Source organism: Hipposideros armiger, unplaced genomic scaffold, assembly GCF_001890085.2.
Source record: "Hipposideros armiger isolate ML-2016 unplaced genomic scaffold, ASM189008v1 scaffold_384, whole genome shotgun sequence".
Lineage (NCBI taxonomy): Eukaryota > Metazoa > Chordata > Mammalia > Chiroptera > Hipposideridae > Hipposideros > Hipposideros armiger.
Genome location: NW_017731734.1, coordinates 1,425,086 through 1,449,613, shown reverse-complemented (window position 1 = coordinate 1,449,613; position 24,528 = coordinate 1,425,086). Strand labels below are relative to the sequence as shown.

The following is a 24,528-nucleotide window of genomic DNA, read 5'->3' as shown; positions in this document are numbered from 1 at the left end:
TGCTACCTTGGGAAACTGTGCCGAAAGGCCTGACAGTTTGAGGTGTGGCCTGGCCAGTTTTGCCTGGGATGACCATTCTTTTGACATCTCTGAATCCATAATAATATTAGGAAGTGAAAAAAAATTGTATAGCATTTAGTCTGCATATAATTATGTATGCAATGCTCTATATCATTGATAGACTCCTTTTTATGTCATAAAGAGATACCTTATGTTCTTGGTATGTGAGTCTCAGAGGATAAGGGAACCCACGTTCCATGCTAGGCCAGTCTTTTCCCACCTGTATTCTTAGTCTCACTCTTCCTCTCTCCTCAGGGACCTAGAGACTTCAATGATCTCCTGACTCTAAATCTTGTGCAAGTCTCCCTCCCACCCCACCCCATTCAAAGCCCCTCCGTTGGTTTTGTGTGTAAGCCTCTAGTTCTCACCTGATTTGTCTCCTTCCTTTCAAGTAAAGTTCTTGAAAAAGTTCCCTACCGTTGTTGTCTTTACTTCCCCAGTTTCCATCCCCCTGTTTTCAGTCCTTCAGTCCCTTTCTTTGATGCACTTGGTACTGTTGCTCGACCCCTTAATGCTTAAACCTCCCCACCCTTGGCCTCTATGAATGCCCCTGTCACTCTTGGTTTTCCTCCTACTTGTCTGAATGTTCCCTTTGTAGACTCTATCATGAGCTCATCCTCACCTGTTCCACAGAACTGTATGACCTACTGTTCTCTCTCTACCTTCTCTTTCTGGAAGTTCTCCTGTCCTCTCAAGAGAGGACAAGACTCTCCCAAATGCATATCAGTAGACAGACCAGAATACCCTCTCTTTGGATGTTGGATGGGGACAAACAATCAGGACTGAAACTGAACTCATAGTACCCCCTCAAACATACTCTTCCATTGAAGTCATCACCATGCATTCAACCATCCAAACCAGACATTCGGCTTTTATCTTAATCTGCCCTATCATTTAGTATGTGGTTCTAAATGATTTTTTGACCCTGTACTCTCCTCTCTGCACATTGTCCCAGTTCAGGGCTTTCTCACTTTTCATATGGATTATTCTAAGACTCTAATGTTAGTAATCTCCTTACTCCAATTTGTAGCTTACCCTTAGACCAGTGCATCTTCCACATTGTGCTCCATGTGGTTTTTGTGTGCCTTTTCTGATTAAAAACCCAATCATAGGTTCTCTACAGAAAAAGCTTCAAATCTCTTAACTTGTCATACAATATCTTTAAGATGTGATCTCCTAAGCACACCTCCAGATTTTATGATGTTCTTCTGTTGTTTTTTGTGTTTTACTAGACCAGCTCTTACTCATTCTTTAAGACCCCCCCCCCTTTTTTTATAGTTTTTTTTTTTTTTAAGCTGAGCCATCCTGCCATCTGTTGGCAGCTCAGCGGCAGCTCAGCTCGGGCCGGGCCTCGAACCGCTGTTGCTCAGAGCTCAAACTCTTGAGCGAGCTCTTAACCAACTGAGCCACTCGGCCGGCCCCAAGACCCCTTTTAATACTTCTCTGTGTTTTCACAGCATCCTGTGCATTCTTCTCGTATGGCACTTACTTGAATATACTGAAATATTCTGGTTGTATGTCAGTACTTCTCACAAGAATGTAAGCTCCTAGAGGGTGGGGGCTTCATTTTATTCATCTTTGTGTCTCCCACCCCCACCCTGGAGGGTCTAACGTAATTCCTAGCACATAGTTGGCACTCAATAAGTCCTTATTAAATAAAATAATAAACATCACCTGACTCTTCAGGATGTAAAATGTGCTTTCGAATATATTAGCTTATTTCATCCTTAGTAATCCATGGGGATAGTTTCACTATAACCCCATTTTACAAATGAGGACATGCAGGTTAGGGATTAAGTCACTCCCTCAAGGTCATGGGCAGATCATCTGCTTGTCAGTCCGATATTCCCCCTCTCCCCCCATATTTGTGAATTTGGAAAATGTCAATGTGTCAGGACAGAAATTTAGTTCAATAAATTGAACATCTTCTAGCTATAAGGCACAATCCTAAGTGACAAAAACAGAGGAAGAGTGGGAGAGACCACTTGAATTTGTTAAGGTTCTGTAGCAGGGTTTCTTGCCCTTTCCACTATTAATATTTTAGGTTGGTTAATTCTGTGTGTGTGTGTGTGTGTGTGTGTGTGTATGTATGTATGTATGTATGGGGGGAGGAGGTGCTGCCCTGTGCACTGTAGGATGTTTAGCAGCGTCTCTGGCCTCTATCCTTAGATGCCAGTAGCAGCCCCCATCCCCACCCTGGCTTCCTACACATACTCAGTTGTGACAACCAAATATGTCTCTAGACATTGCCAAATGTCCCCTGGAAGGTGTGTGTGTGTGTGTGTGTGTGTGTGTGTGTGAGACAAAACTGCCCCCAGCTTAGAATCACTGTTGTATAGCAAGACTTAAAAAGCAAGGACTGGGAATGAGAAAGCAAGCTTTCCAGGCATCCCAAAGTATGGAGATGTTATATCAGTGCGGCTCTATATGGGCAGAGAGAGCCAGGGGAGTAGAGAATGGAGGGAGAGGCTATGAGTGTGGGTGCATGGAAGCAGAGCCCAGGAGGCATTCTGGAGGAAGATGGAAGATGAGGGGCAGTATTGCTGGATGAATTCCAGGAGAACCTGTGGCGATTAAAAGCCACTGGCTATGGGATGGGAGAGGTAGAAGCGTTTATGTATATGTTTGGAATGTAGATTTCAGCTCATCTTACTTAACTGAATACCAAAGAGGGAAATTAGTTGTTCTTCAGAAGATCAGACTTGGGGAGAGACCTGGCTGTAAATCCTGGAGGGGAGGACTTTAATGCCACTTAGAAATCAGGCCTGAAACACCCATAATGTTTGTCAGTCCACATTTTACTGTTCTTAAGGAAGTGTACAGGGTGTGGGGGATGAAATATGGCAGGTATTTGATTTAAAAAGCCTGCACAGATTTAATGTCCTGATAAAATGTATTAAATCTTTTAAGGTTTTAATGAATCTAGTATGTGTTTCATAAATCAAGAACTCTGCTAAGCTGTCTCCTGGTTTAATAAGAGTAAACTAGGAAATTGCTCTGAGCAGAAGCAAAATACATTTATATCACATTGAAAAGTAATAGATTTTTAAGCTGAGGGGGTCTTTCTGGGCCTTTTAAGCTGTTTGCTTATTACATTGCTCCAACTCCTTCAAATATTAAACCCCAGGCAAACACGTGCTTAACCATATCAAGATGTGAGCTAGCACAAAGGTAAAGATTATTTGTAAGAGAGCAGAAAACAAAGCCAGTATTTCCTTACCCTGAGACCTCGGACCAAGTTGATTTCTGCACTGAAACCTGGCTTATGTGTATCTAGGCTCAAGGTAGTTGGTTAAAAAATCATTATTAACTGTTATTAAACCTCCTTTCCTAAATTCCCTCACTCCTCCACCTTCACGCCCTCAACGCATTTGCTGGATTGAGGTGGTAAGTGTGTAAAATATTTCTTGACTTTTACAGTTGACTGCGGAATGGCTTGTTAAGGTTGCTGGTCAGACTGTCCAGGGCAAGCACGCAGAAGCGTCTTCCCCTTGTCTGAAACCCCAGGGCCTAATGTTCAAGCTCCAGCAGGGGTGGGGAACTGGGTGTGGGTGTAACAGATGGGTCTCTCTGAGCAGACTGGGATCAGAAACCCCTGCCACTCAGCGTCCTTTGTGGATGGGGCAGAATCTGGGTGAGATGGTTGTTCAGGGTGTTGGGGGGGAGGTATGTTGGTGGAACGAAGGGAGAGTGGGGGTGGGGCTGGAACATTCCTGTGCACAAAAGCTGGCAGGGCTTGTGAGCTCTGCAGGGGAGGGAGCCGGCCCCATAAAGCTCAGTGTGGAGAAGCCTGTCCAACCTCATTAGCTGTCACAGGCAACAATACTGATCTGGCAATAAAGGCGATTCCAAACCTGTTGGTCATTAATCACCAGCCTGACAGTTGCGAATGGAAGTGGAAAAACCTCATCCCCCTCTACCCTTCTCCTCCTCCCCTAGCCCAGCTCTGGGGTTTCAAGTTACCTTTTGGTATATATGGGGATCACTGCTGGGGGCTGGTCTCTTCCCCCTTGACTTTCCAAGGGGCTGGTTTCATCTTGGAGAGGCCACAGGTTGGCCAGCGCCTGGCAGACCTGAGTCCTGCACAGAGACTGAGGAGTGAGGAGGTGAAAGGAGGTGGCCTCAGAGGTCGGCCCTCATGTGACCCCTCTGGGATCTAGGGCTGGGTCTTGGCAAACTTGTGGAGTTGGGAAGCTTGTCATCAGCGGTCCAGCCTCGTCTTTCCACACTCTCCCCCTCATTCCCTGGCACTCCCTTCTTTCCCGCCTTCAGCCACTAAGTGCCAACTTATTTCCCTTTATGTTCCCTTTCCTACTCTTCCCACTCCTTACCCTCTGGTCCCAAATAAACAGATTTTGCGCTTAGGAAAAGTTTTCATTTCAATTCATTATGTCCTCCTCTGAATGTCAGCCCCGTGTTGTTTCCCAGAAGCACATGTAGAGTCAGCCGCATCCCTAACAGTGGCATTTGGTGGATAGTGACATTTTGTGTGTAGAGATGTGGTCGGGGGTGGGGTAGGAGGAGGGGCCCCAGTCTGCACAGGCGCCCTCGAAGACAGCTCACAGGAAGTACTGCTTGGTTGCTTGTTCTGCCTCTCTTGAGTTCTGTATCTAGAGAAAGGAGGGACAGAGGAGGAAAGGTTAGGTATGCTGGAGAACATCCCCAGACCAGACCAGGTGAGGACTCACTAGCTCTTCAGGTTCCTGGCATGCTCTTCAATGCTCTTGAGCCAGGTTACCTGTAGGAGCAAGGAGGTGTAACCTCTGCATAATTTCAGGAGATTTGAAGGGAGGAAGAGTTCGAAGAATTAGCCAGGAATTTTTGGACTGGTAGCCTGAACATAATTTGCATACTTCTCTTATGATGGGCAGGCATTAGAGAGAGTAAACTGAATGCTGACAACCTGGAAGGGGGAGACATTGCATCATAAATTTTTGAGGGGTCTAAAATAGTCCTCCAGTTTGCCCGAACTTTCTGAATCCCATGGGTACAGATTGACCTTGGCCTGGCCATGCCTGCATTTGTTGGTGCTGCCTGTTCTGTCCGTGGCAGAGGACAGAAACATCTGTCCACAGCGGATTCATCCAGACTACTTTGACAAAGACAAATTTCCATGACAAACTAATAGGAACAAAATGGAAAAAAAAAAAAGGACAGGCACAATTACAGTTTTTTAGGTCTGTTTTCTAACATCCTTTATACCGTTTTTTGCTTTTACTCCTTCCCCTCCACCCCAATACTATGATTATTCTTACCTCTAGCTACACATTAGAATCCCTTAGGGAGCTTTTTAAAAAATAGTGATGCTTAGGCCACATTCCCTGATATTCTGATAAAATTGGTCTGGGGTAGATATTTTTAAAGGCTCTTCATTCAGGTGATTCAACTCTCAGCTGGGGCTGAACACTCCTGGTATAATACCTTGAAACGCCCATGGTCATTCGCACCATGGCATCTTTGCTTTTGAGGTTTTCTGTTCCTCTCTTCTCTCTGCCTATTGACCAACCATCTGGTGGCGCTTGTGTCAGGTGCCACGACTGCACAGTGCTTGGCAGCATGCCAAAGAGAGAAGCAAAGAATGTGGTCCTTAGTGGGCGAAGTAATACACATACACATATAATTTCTATTTAAAGATGAAATGGTCTGATACAAAAATATAGGTGCTATAGGAGCTCAGAGGAGAGAGAAGTCAGTGAGAGCTGGAGTTATCAAGGAAAGTTATATGGAGGGAGGGGGCTGGGGCTGAGCATTGACGGGTGAGTAGGGCTTGGGTAAGGGGGCAGGAAGAGTAGAGGACTTCAGGCAGAGGGATGGCGTGAGCAAATGAGTAGAGGCTGGAATGATTGGGGCACATGCTGGGGACAAGGAGAAGATTTGCTTGACTAGGTAGAAAGCTCAGCCCGAGCCCTTTCTCCTCCTTCAGCCTGTATTATCCCTGCCACAGTTCCTGTAGCATTACTGGATGTCACTTAGTCAGTATTGTTGCATATTGTCCAGTCACTTTCATGTGTGTGTCTCTAGCTGTCACCATCATATTTGTAAGCTATTGGAAGGCAGGGACTATACTTTATATAAGCTGGGACCTGTCATTCAATGCAATCCAATCCAATCCAGTTCAATCCAACATATATTTATTGAGTACCAGCTATGTGCCAGTTCTAGGTTTTTGAGATTCAACTAAATGGACAAAGATACTGACACTAGAATCTAGCTCCTAAGCCTAGATTCTAGCAGGGGGGATACAGACAACAATAAACCCTATCAATGATATAGAGATAAACTATATAGTATAGTGAAATGTGATAAGCACCATGGAAAAAAAAGAACAGAGTGAGGGGGATTAGGAGTCAGTGTGTGTTGGTGAGTGTGCATGTGTGTCTGTCTATGTATGTATGTAGAATTATTAAATGGATATTAAATAGAAGGCATTATTAATAGTGGTATTAAATAGAAGGTCAGACTAAGTCTTATTGAGAAGGCGAGAACTGACCAAAAACTTGAATGATTTGCCCAAGTGGATATCTGGGAGAAAAGTTTTCCAGACAGAGGGGACAGCTAGAGCCAAGCCCCTAAGTTGGAGCATGTGTGGCCTGTTTGAGGAGTGACAAGGAGGCTGTGGAACTGGAGTTGAGTGACTGGAAGAGACAGCGGTAGGTGGGGAGGTGGGAGAGGTCACAGGGAGCTGGGTCATGTAGGGTCCCAGAAGCCACCCTATGGACTTGGGCCTCTACTCCAGTTAGACGGAAGACCTTGCAGGGTTTCAAGCAGATGAAGACAGGATCTGACATATTTTTTGATTAATTAATTTTTATTTATGTATTTATTTATATTAAGCTGAGCCATCCTGCCACCTGTTGGCAGCTGTTGGCAGCTCAGCTCGGGACGGGAATTGAACTGGCGACCCTGTTGCTCAGAGCTCACACTCTTGAGCAAGCTCTCAACCAACTGAGCCACTCGGCCGGCCCTTGATCTGACATATTTTAAAAAAGATCTCTTGGGCTGCTGTGTTGAGTATAAATGATGGGGGTTGGGGGTGGGGTGTAGGCCAGGGCAGAAGCAAGGTGATCTCTCATGAGATCGATTTTACAGACACAGCCCAATTCATGCAAGTCAGTGAAAGAAGACCTTCAAAATATGCCCATGGGAAGGTGCATGTTATGCTTAAATGTGCTCATTAAGCATGTCATTATAAGATGCACGTTAGATTTTTGTCCTGACCAAGTAAGCCTGACTGTCCAGCATATTTACCAGGCTTGGCTTCAAGAGACATTTTTCTCCCCTAATCAACACACAAAGATTTGTCATTGTCAGTAAAGAATGTGATGATGTTTGAAGGTGGTTTTCCAAGAGTTCCAAAGAGTTTAGATCAAGGTAAGATATTAGAATAAGTGTGTATCATTTTGAATGGGATGATATTTATTTTGATATCCAAATTTACTATGTTTGTTAGAAAAAATTCTATTACTTTAGAATATTTCTTCTGTATGCTGCTTTCTGCTGAGCAGAGGTTGGGCACTCAGCACACAGCACACTCAGTAAGTACTCAGGGGATGGAATTCAGCCTTGGGCATGCTGGTATGTGCTAACTTGCAAGTCAGTATTAAAAATTCCATTTGAATTTCCTAATCCAACGAATTTTAAGGGGGCAAACTATTTGCTTTTTCTCCAGAGAAGTGAGACATGCATATTTAAAAGAGGTTTTTTACCTTCTTCCCCTAAGAAGCCAAGGTGACCACTTTCCTGTTAAGTATCTTGCAAGTCAATTTAAGTGAATGAGCAGTCAGGAGGGTAATCAGCCTGTCACCCAGTAAGAAACGTTGTTGAGTGGCTTCTGTGAGTATTAGTCACTGAGAGAGGACACAAAAGAAATAGAAACTGCCATCTTTGCCCTCATGTTGCCCCCAATCTGTCGAGGAAAAAAATGTGAACCATGAAAACAATAGGACACTTAGAAAGCTGCTGGCTGGTGGGCCATTGGAGGAAAGGAGACGCCTTATTACCATATGTTTGTGTATCATTTTAAACTTCTCAATGTACTATAACATCCATTATCTCATTTTATTTGGTCCTCACAATAATTCTGTGAAATGAAACCACAGACCGTTACAGCTGAAAAAGACCTTAGAGATCACCCATTTTATCCAATTGCCTCAGTCTATAGGAGGACATCGAGGCACGACTGTGTGAAGTGCTTTGCCCTGGGTCACCTGGGAAGCAGAGCTGTGAGGACTGGACCCTGGTCTCTTGGCTTCCAGTCCACATTTTTTTCCTACGCTTTCAGAGCAGGGTTACAGGGTCGAGGTCAGAGGAGCATTTAGTGAAGTTGAGGAAAAGCTTGATTTGGCAAGGGGGAGAAAGAAGAGGCAGCTAGTGAGGAGAGCCCCTAATAGTCAGTCATTTCGAAGAGCACAGGCCCAGGCAGGGAAGATGTGGTGACTCATAGAAAGGGCTTAGAAGGTTGGGTCACAGCAGGGGTGACCTTCTGCTCAGAGACACAAGAGGAAAACATTAGCTGTTTTTTTTTTTTTTTTTTTTAGCTGAGCCATCCTACCACCTGTTGGTAGCTCAGCTCGGGCTGGGAATTGAACTGCTGTTGCTTAGAGCTCGCACTCTTATACGCGCTCTTAACCAACTGAGCCACTCAGCTGGCCTGGAAACATTAGCTTTTAATGATTATTTTCTGAGGCTGACCCTCCCACATCTAGCTAGGGTGGCTGAAGCGGGGCAGTCAGGGAGGTTCAGAATGCCTAACGGAAGTAAGGCCAGCAGTGGGGGTAATTACAAGAGGCCTCAATAATGAACTGAATTCCCCAGCATGGGGCATATAGGTTCCAACCACTGGGCTGGAACAAAGAACCTGGATGTGGGAAGCCCACAGGGGAAAGTCCCTGCTCCTGTCTGTGACCAAAGCCCTTGAGTCCTCAGGGGGCCTTTCCATGGTAGCAAGGCCTAAACCTGAGGCTGCCCTGCCCTGCTGTCCTGCTGTGTCCTGCTCTGAATGGAAAAAAGCAACAGGACCCCTGCTGATAATTCTCCTGGGGTGTTCCAGCCCTGGTTCACAGGGCCATGGGGAGTGAGACAGGGAGGACATGTCCCTGGTACAGCAGACAAATGTCAGGGGACTTCTACTCATCAGATCCTTGAGTCAGGCCCGCTCCCGTGTATGGCTTCCTGACCAGGACATTTAGAGCAGTGCTTCTCAAACTTTAACTGCGTACAATGACCTGGGGATCTTGTTGGGATGCAGATTTAGAGCAAGAGGTCTGGGGTGGGGCCTGAGAATCTACATTTTGAACAGGCTCCCAGGCCGTGGGGATGCTGCTGGTTTTAGGGCCACACTTTGAGGAACAAGGTTTTAAAGGGGGAATTAATGGGATTCAGCTTCCTCAAACCCTCAGCTGGATGATGGCCTTCCAAGCTCTTTCTACCTGAGGCTTTCCATCTTTCAGACCACTTTGCATACTCCCTGCCTTTTCCAGGTATCTCAAGCCCCTTCCTCCGAACTGGCTTCTCCTCTGAATACTGGTGGCACTGACCACCTGTGCGGCTTATTTGGCTCTGAGCATCCACTGTCCAGGCTGCTCTTCTCTGTGCACTTGTTATTTCTCCAGCTGGACTGCTGGCTACCTGGGTTTCACCTCCCTTCCTCTGTCCTGGTCAGGCAAAGCCATGACAGCATAAGCACTGCCAGGATTCCGTGAATACAGACTCCTTGAATTGATCTTCTCTTTTGGAGCCGACATCTCCTTTCCTGCGTCCTTTGTCACCTTGCTCAGTTGGCCCAGAGAATCCTTGCTGGGCCAGTCTCTCTGTCCCTATTGCCTGGGACTCTATTTCTAGAACAATAAGATGGATTCCGTTCCTCTCCTAAAAGGGTGTTGAGTTCCGGAATGGAGGGAATGGTTTTCTCTTGGCAAAGGAGGAACCGCCCAGTCAGGCGGGCCAAGGGACCATTGATCTGAATCCAGTGAAAAAGTGGCTTCTTAGGAGCACTGGATCCAGGCCCACTTCTAGACAACTTCTTCTTTCAACTCTCTTGCATGTGTTGCAACTTCACAAACATGCCAGTTCCTGGCTGCCCCCAGAGACAGTGGTGATGGTGGTGGTGGGGAGACCACAGCAGGGGTTAGATGGAGTGGCAGGGTGGGGAGGGGGGTGCAGTGCGAGGCTTCACCCTATCAGAGACTTTTCTGCTGGGGACTAAGGTGATATTACAGGTCTGCAGATACCGTCATATGGACTCATTCCACCTGACTTGTGTGATAGGACAGTCACATGTATTAAAATGTGGATGCCCACATGGGGTAAATTCACACACACACACACACACATCTCACCCCTTTCTCCTGCCTTCTCTCTAACTCTCTCTCTCTCCTCCACACACACAAATACTTAACCAATTAAGTCCGTCGAGCGCTATTTGCAGATGATGGTGTGGAATTGTGCTGGAGTTGTGTCCGGCCTCATTAAATGTCAGCATTAACAATACGGCACTTGGCAATCAAGGCTGCTCTGTGGCTGTTAGTCATTAATCACCATCTGACAGTCCTGAATTGGAAACGAGGAGCCTGCTCACATGTGCTCTGTGTACCTAGTTACCCTCTCCGTAATCAGTCTCGGAAAAGTTTTCTTTGACTCCCTGCCTGCGAGGGCCTCTGTCCTGGCAAGGGGGCAGAGGGTCATTAGGCTTTGCTCGCCTCTCCTCCTCCTCACTGGGAAAAGATGTCGAGGTCCTAGAAAAACAGGGGAGAGAGGAGCATATTGTTTTTGGCCTACTTTTCCCCTCTTAGGCCTGTTTTATGAACCCTTGTTTTTATATTCTGGCCCAATGGCCAGGAAAATTCTTTTTCTCCCTGAAGAAATCATGAAAGACAGCAGGGAGCTCGGTTCTGTTCCAAAAGCTGGTGGGGTAAGTTTGTAAAGTGTGTCCTTCCCAAGCTGCTCAGGTGTGGACCTTTGTCTGCTAGGTGGGGGGACTTGACTGATTTCAGGGATGGCTTCCCGCTACTTGGGCCTGAATTTCCACAGGTCTTCTGGTTCCTTTTGTAGAATGGAGAGGGGGTCCATTCTCAGCTCCTTTCTCCAGCCTTCTTCATCATTCGTTTATTCAAGAAATGTCTATTGAGCGCCTGTTGCCTACCAGGCACAGACTAGACACTGTGGCTCAGCAACGACACAGGTCAAGGTCCCTGCTTCACGGTGGTGGCTTTCAGTGGGCGAGATAAGGATCAAATAGAGAATCTGTATTGGGGCGGGTACTCTGTGAAGGGAAGTCCTCCCGCTCTGCATGCTTGCCGTGTGTGCTGCCTGGCTGCCAGCTTCTCCTGGGGACACTGACCCCGGCTCTGCCTTTCCTGAGAAAATGTTAATGTTTCAGAGCTTTCCTGACCTGGTTCCTTCCCACCCCTCTGTGGTCTCATGTCTCGTTCCCTGCAGACCCTGCTCGCTGTCGACCCGTGTACTGGTCGTTCGCAAACAGGTTTGGTGAACACAGATGTGTAAGAGGGTTGTCTTCTCCCCTCTACCCCTTTCGGAAGGACATTTTAATGATTTTTTTTTTTCCCTAGGACTTTGTTCCTTAACTCCAAGGAATGAGTTGAGCTGGGGAATTTCAGCCGCCACGGGGGGTTGGTAGGGGAAGGAAGGCCGCTGACTGCCCAGTCCCCAGTCGGGCCAGCTCTGCTTGCCTCAGGGTTTGCCACTCTAGCCAGAGTCCTCGAGTGACTGCCCGGGCCCTCAGGACCGCCCTTCTGTTCTGGGCATGGAGGGACTCAGGAGAGAAGGAAAGGCTCTGGAATAGTCGGTCCCTGGGCCGTGTGGAGGCGTGCATTCTGTCCTTCCCGATCGCTCTGCCTCTGTCCGTCCTTTGAGCTGTACCCACCACCATCCCCAGGCCTCTTCTCTAACCCAGCTAATGACTTCAGTTCAAAGATGTTGACAAATGTTTAAGCCTTTTAGCTGTTTTCCAATTAGAGGATATCCAGCAAGCATTTATTGATTGTCTGCTATGTGCCTGGCACAGTCCTAGGTACATGGGACACACAGATGAATAAAACACCATTCTTGCCTTTAAGGAAATTAGGATCTTGTGGGGGGCAAGGAGGGGTCCTCACATAGAGAAGGATTGTAAAGGAGACAAAAAGAAGGCGCTCAAGGGAACCACAACTGGTTGGGGTGCAAGTGAGACCAGTGAACTTGTGAGGAGGGGGATAGGCTTTTTAGGAAAAGGAACAACTTGATACAGGAGTTTGATGTCTAGGAGACAGTGAGTTGTCATGCTTGGCTCCTGTGACGGGTTCTGGTTGGGCAGAGTGGAAGGATATATGTGGCCATTTTGTGGGCAACTTTAACTAAGTTTAAGGTTTGGCCTTGATTATCAATAGGGAGCTGATGAAGGTCTATGGGTTTCCAAGAGTAAGAAACACATTTTTCCATTTTTCATTAAAAAATTATCTTTGTGCAAGAGAGAGAGCCAAATATCCCTCAAGCTTCACACTCCTGGCAGGAACTTTGTAATTATATATTGATTTGAGTGATCATTATCTTAATTTCTTTCTCCATCAGTAGCTCCATGCTACAGCCTTAGGAGCTAGAAAATCTCAAAGCTGTGTCCCAGGGCCTCCCTGCAACACTCTGGAGAGGTCCTGTTCAACCACATCAGCTTCTGATCTCCCTCTGGCTTGCGTGGATACAAGGTGCTGCCTTGCCAAGGTGGTTGCTGGCATCTTGGACTATGGGATGATTGGGTGGTCAGGGCTCTCTGTACCCCTGGCTTCCCTTCTCCTCCCAGCCCTTCCCACTTCTGGATCTTCCCTGGCTTGGGCTGAGTTACTGAGTTTTCGTCCTTCCCTGGAGGCATAGCTATAAGGGTAAGTGCCTTCATGGCAGAGAGTGCAGTTGATGCTCAGGTGTGGATTTCCCCAGCCTGAGACACTTCCCTCTTCACCTGGCTGACCACTCAGCCTCAGGTCTCAGCGTCAAGGTCATGTTCCTGGACAGGTTCTCCCTGACCTTAGTGCTAAATGAGGGTTCTTTGTTATATCCTTTGTGTATGCACTATAACACTCTGCTTTTCCTTCATTTCTACTATCAGAATTTATAATTAACATTGATTTGTTCAGATTTTTCTCTCCTTATTAGCCTGTAAACTCCATGAAGGCAGGAACTGTGTGTCTTTTTGCTAACTCTTGCATATCCAGAGTCTAGCCCTGTGTCTGATATGTAGTAGATGCTCAATAGATGGTACTGAATGAATGCACTGATGGTGTTGGGTCCATCTTGGGGCCAGATGATCTCAGAGCTGATTGGGCACTTACCCAGTGGCCTGGGGATAGGTAAACCATGGGATTTTTTTCTCTCTTTTTCAGAAGGAAAAGGAGAGAAGAAAATGAGATGTGAGGGGAGTAGATATGGCTTGGCATTCTTGGGAACACTCCTCAAGGCATGGTCCCATGGAACATGCTTAGCCTGCTCCACAAGAGGCCCTGGGTGATGGCCCTGGTTACAGGACCCAGGTTCTCCTTTGATAGAGTCCCCAGACCCCAGAGCCTGATTTGAAAAAGAAATCTATGGATGTTCTAAAAGGAAACAGCACGTTCCTGACCCCAACCGCCTTCTACTGGCCCACTCCTGAAGGATTCTGAGGTTGGAAACCCCAAAGAAGTTTTGGGCGCCATTCTCTTCCCTGAAGCATGAATAAGCCATAATCTGCTGGGGAAAACAGGAAAGCAAAAGAGGAAGGAATGAATATCGATTTTAGAGCAGGGTTGGTTTGAGGCAAGTTAGTATTGGGGGTGGGTGGGGCAACACCCTGACCTCTTTTCTCCTTATTCAAGGTGCTCTCTGGGTTGAGTGGCTTGAGGGGTGTGAGAGCTGAAGGAAGCAGACAAGTCCCTCAAGGCACGAGGGAGGGGGGAGCCTCTCTATCCTAATAGTGGCTCTTAACCAGGGCTGTTTTGGATTGTGGGGGATATATTTGGCTGTCTCCATATTTTGGGGGGGGGCACTCAAACAAGTAGTGTTTTGAGATCAAGGAGGGTCTTGCCCAATAAAGAATTGTCTTGCTCCAAACATGCCCCCTCTGAGAAACACTGAACTAAGAGAATAACAAGGACTTTGATGCTTTATCTCTTTGGGGCTCTAGATACCCCATAGTTTCTGTCCCCCCAAGCTCCTGAGATCCATGGAGAAAAAGTAGAGAGGCTTATCTCTGACCACAAGGGTGTGTGACATGGCACTCAAGAAGAGTTTGGGTTACTGTCCTCTTCAGTCCCCTCTCAGCCCACCGTCTGCACCCCTCAAAGCTGCAAAGCTGTCCAGCAGGCCCTGCTCGCACAAGCCAGGCTTCACTGAGTTGTGACGTTTAACGTTTTCCATATGCAGGGCTGCTCCTGCGTCAGAAAATGAGAGAGGAATGGGAGTGATGTACGGCTAGAGGTGGTTGTGAGTGGAGGTGAGGGGTTGCGGGGTGAGGGCGGGGGGGCAATGTCCAAGGGTTGGTGGGAAAGGTTTTTATGGGGGTGTTGCTGTGAGGGGGAAGTGCTGGGGGGAAGTCGATGGCAACACGTTCTAGCCTGTTGGGAGGACTGCTGTTGGCACCAGGAGAAATCCATCCAGCGGAGCCAACCCTCATTAATCATCCGGGCGGCTGAACTGCCAGCTCCTTTCAAGATCTTTCAAGAAGGGTTTTCACCCAAAATAGAGTTGAAAATGTGCTGGGCCCTACTCAGAATCTCATCAGTCTGGGCATTATGGGAAGTGTCAGGCAGGCTGTGACAGACAAGGCCCACTCTGTTCAAGGGGTCCTGACTCCCACAGCCTGTCATATCAAGCGCCTGATCAAATTTGACAGCTTCATTTGTACCTACAGAATAGATAAAAGGGGCTGTTCATTGAAACAAATGGAGGGGAAGGGGTGGGGGAGGGAAGGGAGGTGAGGGTGAGAGGGAGCGAGTGTGTGTGTGTGTGTGTGTGTGTGTGTGTGTGTGTTTGGGGGAGGAATGGCATTGGGGGAGGGACAGAGGGGAGGGTGATGGTTAGGAGCAAGGGGTGCAAAGAAGGATGCTCTCTAAGAACATTTTCTCCTCCAACACTCACAGAGAAGGGAGTGGGGTCAAGGGAGGCAGGTGAGCATCAAGAAGGGGAAGGCCGTGTAGGCCCCACGTGTCAGTGTCACCATGAGGAGGCTCCGCGTCCCTTGCTGTGCTCTGGGCCCTAAAGCTGTAACTGGATCCAGGAAGGTGGGCCCTGGGAGCAGGAGAGCCCAGGGTGGGTGGCTGTGACCAGAGAGCCGGGCCAGCAAGTGTAATACATGTTTCAATTCAATTCCTGGGCTGAATTTTGCAAAGAGCCTTCCTTCCTTCTCGCTGCAGCCCCTTCATTGTGCTTAGCTGTGCTATATCTGTACTGAGGCTGTCATCCTCCATCGACTAGGCTGCTGGGTGGCCGCACCTATGCAGGTGGCCTCAAAGCACTGACTCCCTTAAGTTATATTTGCAGGTGCCTTTGCGCTCCCTGCAGACAGAAGCTGGTTGGTGTGAGCTGGAGGGATGTCCCTCAACACACCTTGCCCAGTCCGGCTTCGGGCTTTGCTCAGACTGCCCCACTGGTCTCTAAGACCTCTCCTTCTTCCTCTGGTGGCTGAGCGAACCAAAGGATCCTTCCAGCTCCCAGCATGTTCTGAACACCTAGCACTTTCTATGAATCCTCTTCATTTATTAATATTATCCTTTGTTTTGCATTTTTAACATGTGTTTGTACTGTTTTTCCTACTAGATTGTAAGCAGTTTGATGTGAAGGGTCATGTCTTATGCATCTTCTGTCCTCTGATAGCATTTAGCACACATAGTAGGGTCTCAGGAAATATTTCCACAAGTATATGTGCATGCATTCGAGACCATCAGGAGGTGAGCCTGGGGTCAGGGGATTTAAGGTTCCTTCCTGACCTATGGACTTTAGAGAGGGTCAGAGGTTAGCAAGGCTCCGCCTATCCTGCCCCCACCCCTCTGGAGCCTTTGGGAGATTTAGAGAAAGGCCCTCTTCCAGGCTGACGCAGCCCAGGCCAGGTGAAATGTGTGGCCGTGGTGTCCCCACATGCTCCTTTGGCCAGATGCCCTCGTATGGGGCACCACCTGCACAACACTACATGGTGGCCCTGGTGGTAGGAGTATGGGTTTTGGGAATCAGCAAGACTTGGTGGGGACCTTGCCTCTACTGTTTACTGGCTCTGTGACCTTGGGGAAAATGTGTTCAATAACAGACTCCCTGCAGAAAATTGCTGCCAGGATTAAATGAATTTTATATGGAAAGTGATTAGCACAGTGCCTGGCACCCAGCAAGCACTCAATAAATGTTAGAGGGAAGGAAAAAGGGAGGCCATGCCTCGTCCCTTTTTCATTTCAATTTAGAGCACATACTTTGATGGCACTTGTTTGGCAGTGGCCACTGATCATTATCACTTTGAATCAATCCTTAGCTTTTTGTAAGTTTCACAGATGAAAGTACTGCCCGAGTCCAATCCATCGACGTTCCCTGCCCTCTTGTAAGGAGGGGTTGTTGATACGCTGTCTCAGTGCTCAAATAGGTGGTTCTTTGCAGGCTACGTGGTGGAGATGTCAAGACTGCAAGGTATGCCGAAGTCACAAATCTCTTTGAATATTAGGGTCTCACAGCCCTGAAGGGGTCTGTCCTAACTGCAGAGAGGCCAGCCTTGTCTGGTGAGAGCATTCCATCCCCAGAGGCACCTGGTTCCTAGGATTTCAAATGCACAGTTTATCAGGGTAAATGGCTCAGGGGGTTTGGAAGGAGCTTCTGATTCGGAAGGCACGAGGAAGCAGGGTGGAGGTGAGCTGGTGTGAGGGACAGGTTCTTATCCTGGTGTCTCCCTTACTCATGGTGTGGCCTTTGACAGTCGCTGCGTGCCTTCATCTTACCACAAACTTCCCCGCTGTGTACAGTGAGCATGGGGTGAGGGCAGGATGGAGCTAGTCACAGCATCCAGACACCTGTGGTGGGCCCGCCTCCAGCCGTCCTCTCCTTCTGGGCATGAGGGTGGGTCAAAATCCTGCCTCTGCAATTAGAAGGGGCCACGTGACCAGCTCTGGCCAGAGGATTATGAGCAGAGGGGACATGTCATTTTTAGCCTGAAACATGTAATTATTCATGTAAGACCCTCCAGCTCCTCCCCTGCTGTGTTCTCTTCAGTCAATGGGCCTGATTAATTACCTTTAACACTATGATGCTTTCTGATGTGTCACCAACTGAAGAACACTACAGTCTTCAGTTATTTACTCAAACACTGATCTAGGTGCTTCTGTGGAGGAAATTCGCAGATGTGAGTGAAATCCTTCATCAGTTGAATTTAAGTGGCTCAAAAGGGAGATTGTCTGGGGTGGGCCTGACCGAATCAAGCAAGCCCCTTAAAAGCATGCTTAGACCTCCCCTGAGCACAGGAACTCCAAGTGGCTCATGCCAGTAGGTTTCAGCTTGCTTGTGACATTGCCTTCCTGCCCGCCTGCCCTATAGACTTCTGACTAGCTTAGCTAGCCACCACAATTGCATAAGCCAATGCTTTCAGATAACTCCCTTACTCTTTTTTTTTAAAGCTGAGCCATCCTGCCACCTGTTGGTGTCTCAGCGGCTGCTCAGCTCGGGCTGGGAATCGAACTGCTGTTGCTCAGAGCTCAAACTCTTGAGTGAGCTCTTAGCCAACTGAGCCACTCTGCCGGCCTGATAGCCCCCTTACTCTTATTACTGGTTCTGCTTCTCTGGTCAAATCCTGACTGATACAGAGATCCCTATCAATTCACAGTGGAGATGTAGTCTAAGTGAAAAATAAGCCTTTGTTGTGTTAAGCCCCTGAGATTTTGGCATTAATTTGTTATCACAGCATAATCTAGCCTATACTAACTATCACAACAGCATTTATTAGAGTTCTTAGTCCAACATATCTTAATTAACTTATGCATCTATCCCCTACTAGGCGGTAAGCTTGTTGAGGCAAGGCCAGTGTCTCTTCCATCTTTTTAATCCCCAGAGAAGAACACAGTACCTAGTATGTAGTGGGCCCTTTATGATGTTTACTGAATGAGCCGAACCCACTGCACTGAGCAGCATCTCAGCTTTTGGAAGGCCAATGTTGTTTGAATTGCATGGTGTCTAGCATGGTCCTAACACCTGCAGGCACATTGGCCAAAACATTTTGATGGGACATTTCCCCTAATTCTACCGATCTGTAGCATCCAGACCCACCTATTGTAGATACAAAGTCTGAAGCTACTTGGCTTAGTGCAAAAGGTTTTATAGTTAGAACTGTGTTATTAATAGAACCCTGGCTCCACAGCCCTTTAACTGTAAGATCTTGGGCAATTTATTTAACCTCTTCAAATTTCAGTTTGCTCATTAAAGGGAACTGGAAGTTTGCTGTAAGTATAAAATGCCCAGTATATATTGTTATATTTAACTGTGCCATGTCCTACACTGACTGATGCTTCTTTAGCTGCCCTAGGATGGGCCTGGCCTATCATTTCTGTATATTTGTTTGGTGGTACATGTATTTGAAGTTGTGAAAAGTAAAAAGGATGATTACAGTCACACTATTTCCTTTATGGACTGCATACAAACCCATATATAACACAGACACAGACACACACACACAGACACATACATACACACACCCACCCACCCACACACTCACATATTCACATGTACACATACCCAGGAGAGCAAACAGGACACGGGGGAAATGTGCAGTTACATTTTCCCAATTATTGCTCCCATTCTAAAATCTAGCTCTGATTTAAACTCCAGAAGGATCATTTTATTTTATGTTCCAAAGATCTGTGGAGATACCCAGTGCCCACTCAGAGCAAAGGTACCCCAACTGTGGTTTGATTTTTGTCTGCTTTTCATTTCTTTCCTCGCCTGTCCCATTTTCCAAAAGCAATTGGCTGTAGGCAATGAAAAATGTGATTCTTTTTGTAGACCTTGGTTTAACCTCACAGGAGTCTCAACATTATTTTAAATAATAATGTCTGACCCACTTAAACCCCCGCAGTCTCTGAAATACCTGAATCACCCTGTACTTAGCATTTCATCAAATTAAAAAATAATTTAATAATTAATTTCGTTGCAGCCAGTTCTCTGGGTGAAAAGTCCATATTACATATTCTTCTTGTGTATGTGCCACCCACCCTCTATGACTTAGGTAAAATCATGAGGTCCCTTTTTCTGGGTCTTCCACACTTGCTGTGCTGATAGGAACTTGAGAATTGTAGCTGACTGGGGATCAGTGACTGAGCATTCTAACCAATTCTGACCATCATAATGCTTCACTCTTTAAACATTTTATAAACTCATAGAATATTCCCATTAGAAAGAGCTTAAAGATTATAGAGCCCAATGACTTCATTTTAGAAATGGAAAAGAGACTCAGAGAGATTAAGTGACTTGATCAAAGTCACACAGCAATTAAGTTTCAGAAAAAATCCAGGTCTCCTGACTTCCATTTCAGGGCTCTTTCTACTATATGTACAAGGACTGAATTTTCTGGACTTTCTAGGATGGTCCTAATGTTCACCAAAGTACTTGTACCATTGGTCTCCATTTTGAAGTTTATAAAATATGGTCACTTCATTTTTTTCTCAGCCAGCAGGTTTAACTTCTTTTCTCTTAAGAGAAAGTTTTCCTTAAAACTTAAAAGTTTATCTGTGATCCAAATTCACTGACAGCTTTTCCTGTTTTAGGAAGTGTTAATAATCCTGGTGATATGCCACCACCCTGGGAGAACTTGGAAAGGCACTTCATTTAGGAAGAAGTAGAAACCATTTCCATGCCTGGAATGTTCTGTGAAAGGTGCGACCTGATTCTGGAGGGGGCAAGGTGGAAGAAAATTCAGATGTGTTGTTTACAGCATTAGTGAAGCCTATTCCTTGATCTGCTTTAGAAATGGAAATTACAGGCTCAGGGGTTCAAGTTCTAGCCTTCTCACCATGAAAGAATGAAGGCCTCATCCATCTTTCCAGTGTGGGAGGAACTGGGGAGCCTCCCAACAGATTGGAGCTCCCATGAGGTCCCCAGCATAAGCCCCAGTAAGCACCCCCTTTAGCTCCCACAGCTGGCGCATCTGAGCTGCACAATTAGCACCTTATTGTATCCTGTCCTGTTCACCACTGTCTGCACAGAATGCTATAGCACTTTATTAGATCAGCATAAATGCAGTTATATATAATGCTATCTTGCTCACTGTCTCATGGGTATGTCTTGTTTCCCCAGAGAAAAATGGACAGGAATTATGTATGTCTCACCGGCATCCAGCATTGTGTGGGGCATGTAACAGGAAGTCTGTACGTTCTACTTGCTGTGATGACTGACCACCTGGAAGTGTACTCCTCAAACTGGGACTCTATTTCCAAGCTGCCATTTCTCTGTCTTGGTTATTAGATATATCATTTGTCAAAACATAAACTCTACAAGTGGAAAGAAGTAGTTATCACTCTTGTGGTCCCCCCATCTCTTTTTAAAAGTTGAAATCAACCATTAGGCTCAATCAATTTCCTGCAAAGCCCTGACCTTGTTCCCAGCCCTCGACCACGGGGTTGCTTCTGTTCTGTGTTTGCCTGGCCTTGCCCCATCAGTGCCCTCCCTTGCCTCCCCCTCTGCTGGGTGCCTTTCCTGTACTTGGACTCAGTGGCTGACAGGTGGTTTGGGGGGACTGGAGGAGAAAATGTGGGCATGCTGAGTGTTACAATAGGGCAGGCTTTGTCCAGGCGCCATGGTGCGTCTCCACTGACCTTGGAACTGAGTGACTGGGGACAACCGAGGGGAGGCAGTTTCCTTCCCTCTCCGGGCTGCAGGTTTTTAATGTCTTCTTTGTTGGTCTGGGCCCCTGGAGACTGAACTGAAGGGAGAGACTTTGGGCTGCTCCCTCCCTCCCGGACAAAATGGTGCATGCTTTTCCTGTTTAAACAGGGCGCAGTTGTGAAGTGCCCTGACTTCGCACACACTAAGGCCCGGCAACGGCTGCAATAAATCAATAGGAAAATAGAAGCTGCCAGTTAGACTAAACAAGTGCATTTGCAAAGACGGCTAGCCCTCATTAATCACTCTGACAGTCCTAAAAACACATTTCCCCTTTAATGACTGTATTTGGATAATCAGTGCTTTTTCCTCCTCAGTCAGAGTTTGAGTAACAGACAGCTGGTGTTATTACAGCCATTGGGGAGGGAGTGCTGGGATTAGGGTCGACCCAGAACCGGTCCACTGGAGGTCTCCGCAAACGGAGCTGGCTGCAAAGCTGTTGTTATGCAATAATGAGGGGAAGCTTTGTACTGCCATTGATGGCTCCCGGGCAGCCATGTGCAAGTTCCCCCCAAACCTTGACACCCACCTGCATTATGTGAACACAAAAGCCTCATGTTGGGTTTTATGAGCGTTGGCAGATTTCACCCGGTGGGGGAGGCAGGAGTTTCTCTGGCAGTGAGGTAAGAAGATGGGTCGGTGTGATTTGGCTTTGTTTCCTTTAGGTGACTTTGGCTTTCAGGAGAAAGTTTAAAACCCAGTACATTCCTCTTTATAAATGATGTAACACATTAATGCACAGCACATTATGAAAATGGTAATTCAAACCCATAGTGCTCCAAATTAAACCATACATTATCGGATGCACTCAACCATCTATTTTACAAAAAGACAGGATGAATGAAATCAAATCAAACAGAAAACTGGAGTGCAGTTTCCCCTACAGAATGATTAATAAAGTGCAGAGCCAAAGGATTATTGTAAGACGAATGCCACGGTAACCCAGACATGCATCAGGAAGGAGTTCATATATTGAGAGACACATCACAGGATGCTGGGTAGGGTAAGGCAGTTATGGCTGCCTAAGGATGGTGAAGGGCCCCACACCTCCCACTTGGGCTGCAGATTTTTTAGGAGGTGGGTTTGTGTGTGTGGGGGGGATGACTGGGAAGTTAAAAGCTTAACACCATGCAATTCTGTTTGTGTCAAACCTATATCTGGGTGTGAGTCTTTCCCCTCTCTCTCCTCCTCCCTTCCTCCCAACTGCTGCCCGCGAGGCCACAAAAATAACCAGGCAAGAGGTGTGAAAATATGACTGAGAGCCAGGAACGTCCAGTGTCTCAAGTTCCAGCTCTGTGGCTTCCACCCTTCCTGGTGCCTTGGGAACACAGGCCCCATTTCTGGCGCCTGGGAGAGATGAGGAGGAAGAGGGGGAGGAAGGCTAGGATGAGAAGGCGGTGGAGAAATGGAAGGTGGAGGTAATTCTCAAAGAAGAGTTGTTGGATGAATTATGCAAATAAGCAGTTGGTGGGGAGTATTCTCTCTATTAAAACAACAACTTTGTTTAGAATTTAGCTACTGAAAGTAACAAACTCCCCACCAGCTAATTAAAACAGCCACATTTGTTAGCAATGCCACCCATTTATGGTGGGGAGAACTGACATTTTAGGATGAGAACTAGGGTACTCCAGACTATGATGCCTGCCCTTTGGTGTCACAATGGCAGTTGGGGGCAACCTTCCAGGTCCACAAAGGCCGTTAATACATTTTCTGGGGGAAACTCATTTGTCTGAAGAGTTTCTAACCTGCATTTTCAAACCGCACTGTAAGCCAAAAAGCCAAAAGCTTCTTTTGCTACATGGATAGTTTGCTGTTGGAGATACTGAGTCTCTTCCTTCTGTGGTTCCAACAAGAGGAACCCATTGGTCCTTACGTAGGGAGGCCTGAAGACCATCAAGTTTAAGAAAAAGAAAAGCTTCAGTCTCCCTGCAGAGGGAGCAATCTTCAGCAGCTTTAGAAGGCATTAAAAAAAAAAAAAAGTAAGAAAAAAAGAAAAAAGATGGGAAAGAAATAACCAACTGCAAACAAAATAACACAGACAAAAAAAAAATTACAGCAGATCACATTTCATGTCTTTTAAAGTTTTGGGCCAATTCTCAGGAAGATCCTGACCTGGTTTAAGGGCGACTTCTCCAGCCCATGCAGCCTCTCCCTGACTTAAGTCTCCTGCCCTCCAGGATGCCAGCAGCCCTGGCCCCTTCCTCAGGGACACACATAGGGTCTTAGGGTGGCCAGCACTGACAGTTTCTGCAGAAGCCTGAGGTTCTCTTGACTAGTGAAGGAATTTTGCCCAGAAACAAAGATATAGGGTCAACCTCCTTAAAAACCCCAAACCCCAAGGCCCACAAAAACGTCTTATGCTTAGGTCTGTCAAGTGCGGATGGGATGACTCCGGGTGAGGCTGGGACCCCCGCGCTGTGATTCTCTAGTGGAGTTTGGGGACGGCTGGAACAGCGCGGGCAGACAGGGCATCCCTCGCATCCCTTCCACACGTGACCTCCAGTCTACGGACGTTTCAGAAGTACGCAGTTTGCGGAGCGCTAACTACCCAACAAGTCGCATTCCTCAGAAAAAGCAAAGCAAAGCAAACACAAAAGCAACAACTACAGACCCCGAAGCTGCGTGACGCCGACGCGGAAGAGTGCAGCCAGGAGAGGGCGAGGAAGGCCTTTTTGAAGTACACCCAACAGGTGGCCCCGTGCATCCTGGGCGCAGGAGGCCGAGCCCACGTGCCCAGATCGGGTGAGCCTCGAGCGAGCAGGCGCCCAGGGTCCCGCGGCAGGAACCTGCGTGGGGCCGGCCTCCGCTTGCGCCCCTGATTGCTGCCCCGGGAACCAGCTATCCCCAGGGAGGACGCGGCTCTGGCCTCCTGCAGTCATCCATCTTCTCCGCCGGCCTCAGGGATTCCCCGTGCAGTGGGAAGGTGCCCTGGCCCTCGTACCACTCTCTCTATAAACGGCACCCCACCTTCGCCTTTCCGAGGATGCAGACGCCAGTCAGTCGTGGGAGCTCAAGAAAACAGGGACCCAGAATGGCTTCAAGGTCCGAACTAATAGCCGCACTTTCTCAGCAAAACCCAAACAACCGCTGGCATTGGGAAGCCTCCAAGCCTTGCGAAGCACCCATTTCAGCAAGTGCATTTACCCTTTGGTTTCAGGTGTATAGAAGTCATCGTCAAGAGGACGTCCTTGGCATGTACAGTGGGAAGCGCGCAAGGTGCGGTCAGGGCTGGCGCCAGTCGCTCGGCTTTCTACCACCAGGTGGCGCCAGAGGCACATCGTCTTTGCTCACCCTTAGGACTCTGGTACTGTGCTGCCAGAAGTCTGAGCCTTGGGTCTTGGTTCCCTTCTCAGGACCTCGAACCTCACTCATATCTAGGTCCAGAGGAAAATCCACATTTACACACTCCCGCCACCCTGTCCCCAGGAAATGTCAAGGTCTTTGAAGTGAGTCTGGGAGCTAAATCACCAAGTGGAAAAAAAATAAAGGCGGTTTTACGTTATTTGTAATGCGTTGGCAGAAGTTTTGTTTTTTTCTCCCCCCTTTCTTGAGGAAAGGGTTTGAACTCGTCCTTGAACGGAAATCTGAGAAGGAAACCATAAGGTATTTTAA

At 47.3% G+C, this 24,528-nt stretch overlaps 1 long non-coding RNA gene across 1 annotated transcript; it reads left to right on the top strand.

The window, feature by feature from the left end:
• The first annotated feature begins 10,683 nt into the window (after window positions 1-10,683).
• LOC109393574 (uncharacterized) lies at window positions 10,684-24,389 on the top strand. The gene is made up of 3 exons (XR_002126295.1): window positions 10,684-10,969; window positions 19,803-19,911; window positions 20,332-24,389. It is a non-coding gene; the product is annotated as an uncharacterized LOC109393574 (long non-coding RNA).
• Window positions 24,390-24,528: the final 139 nt, after the last annotated feature.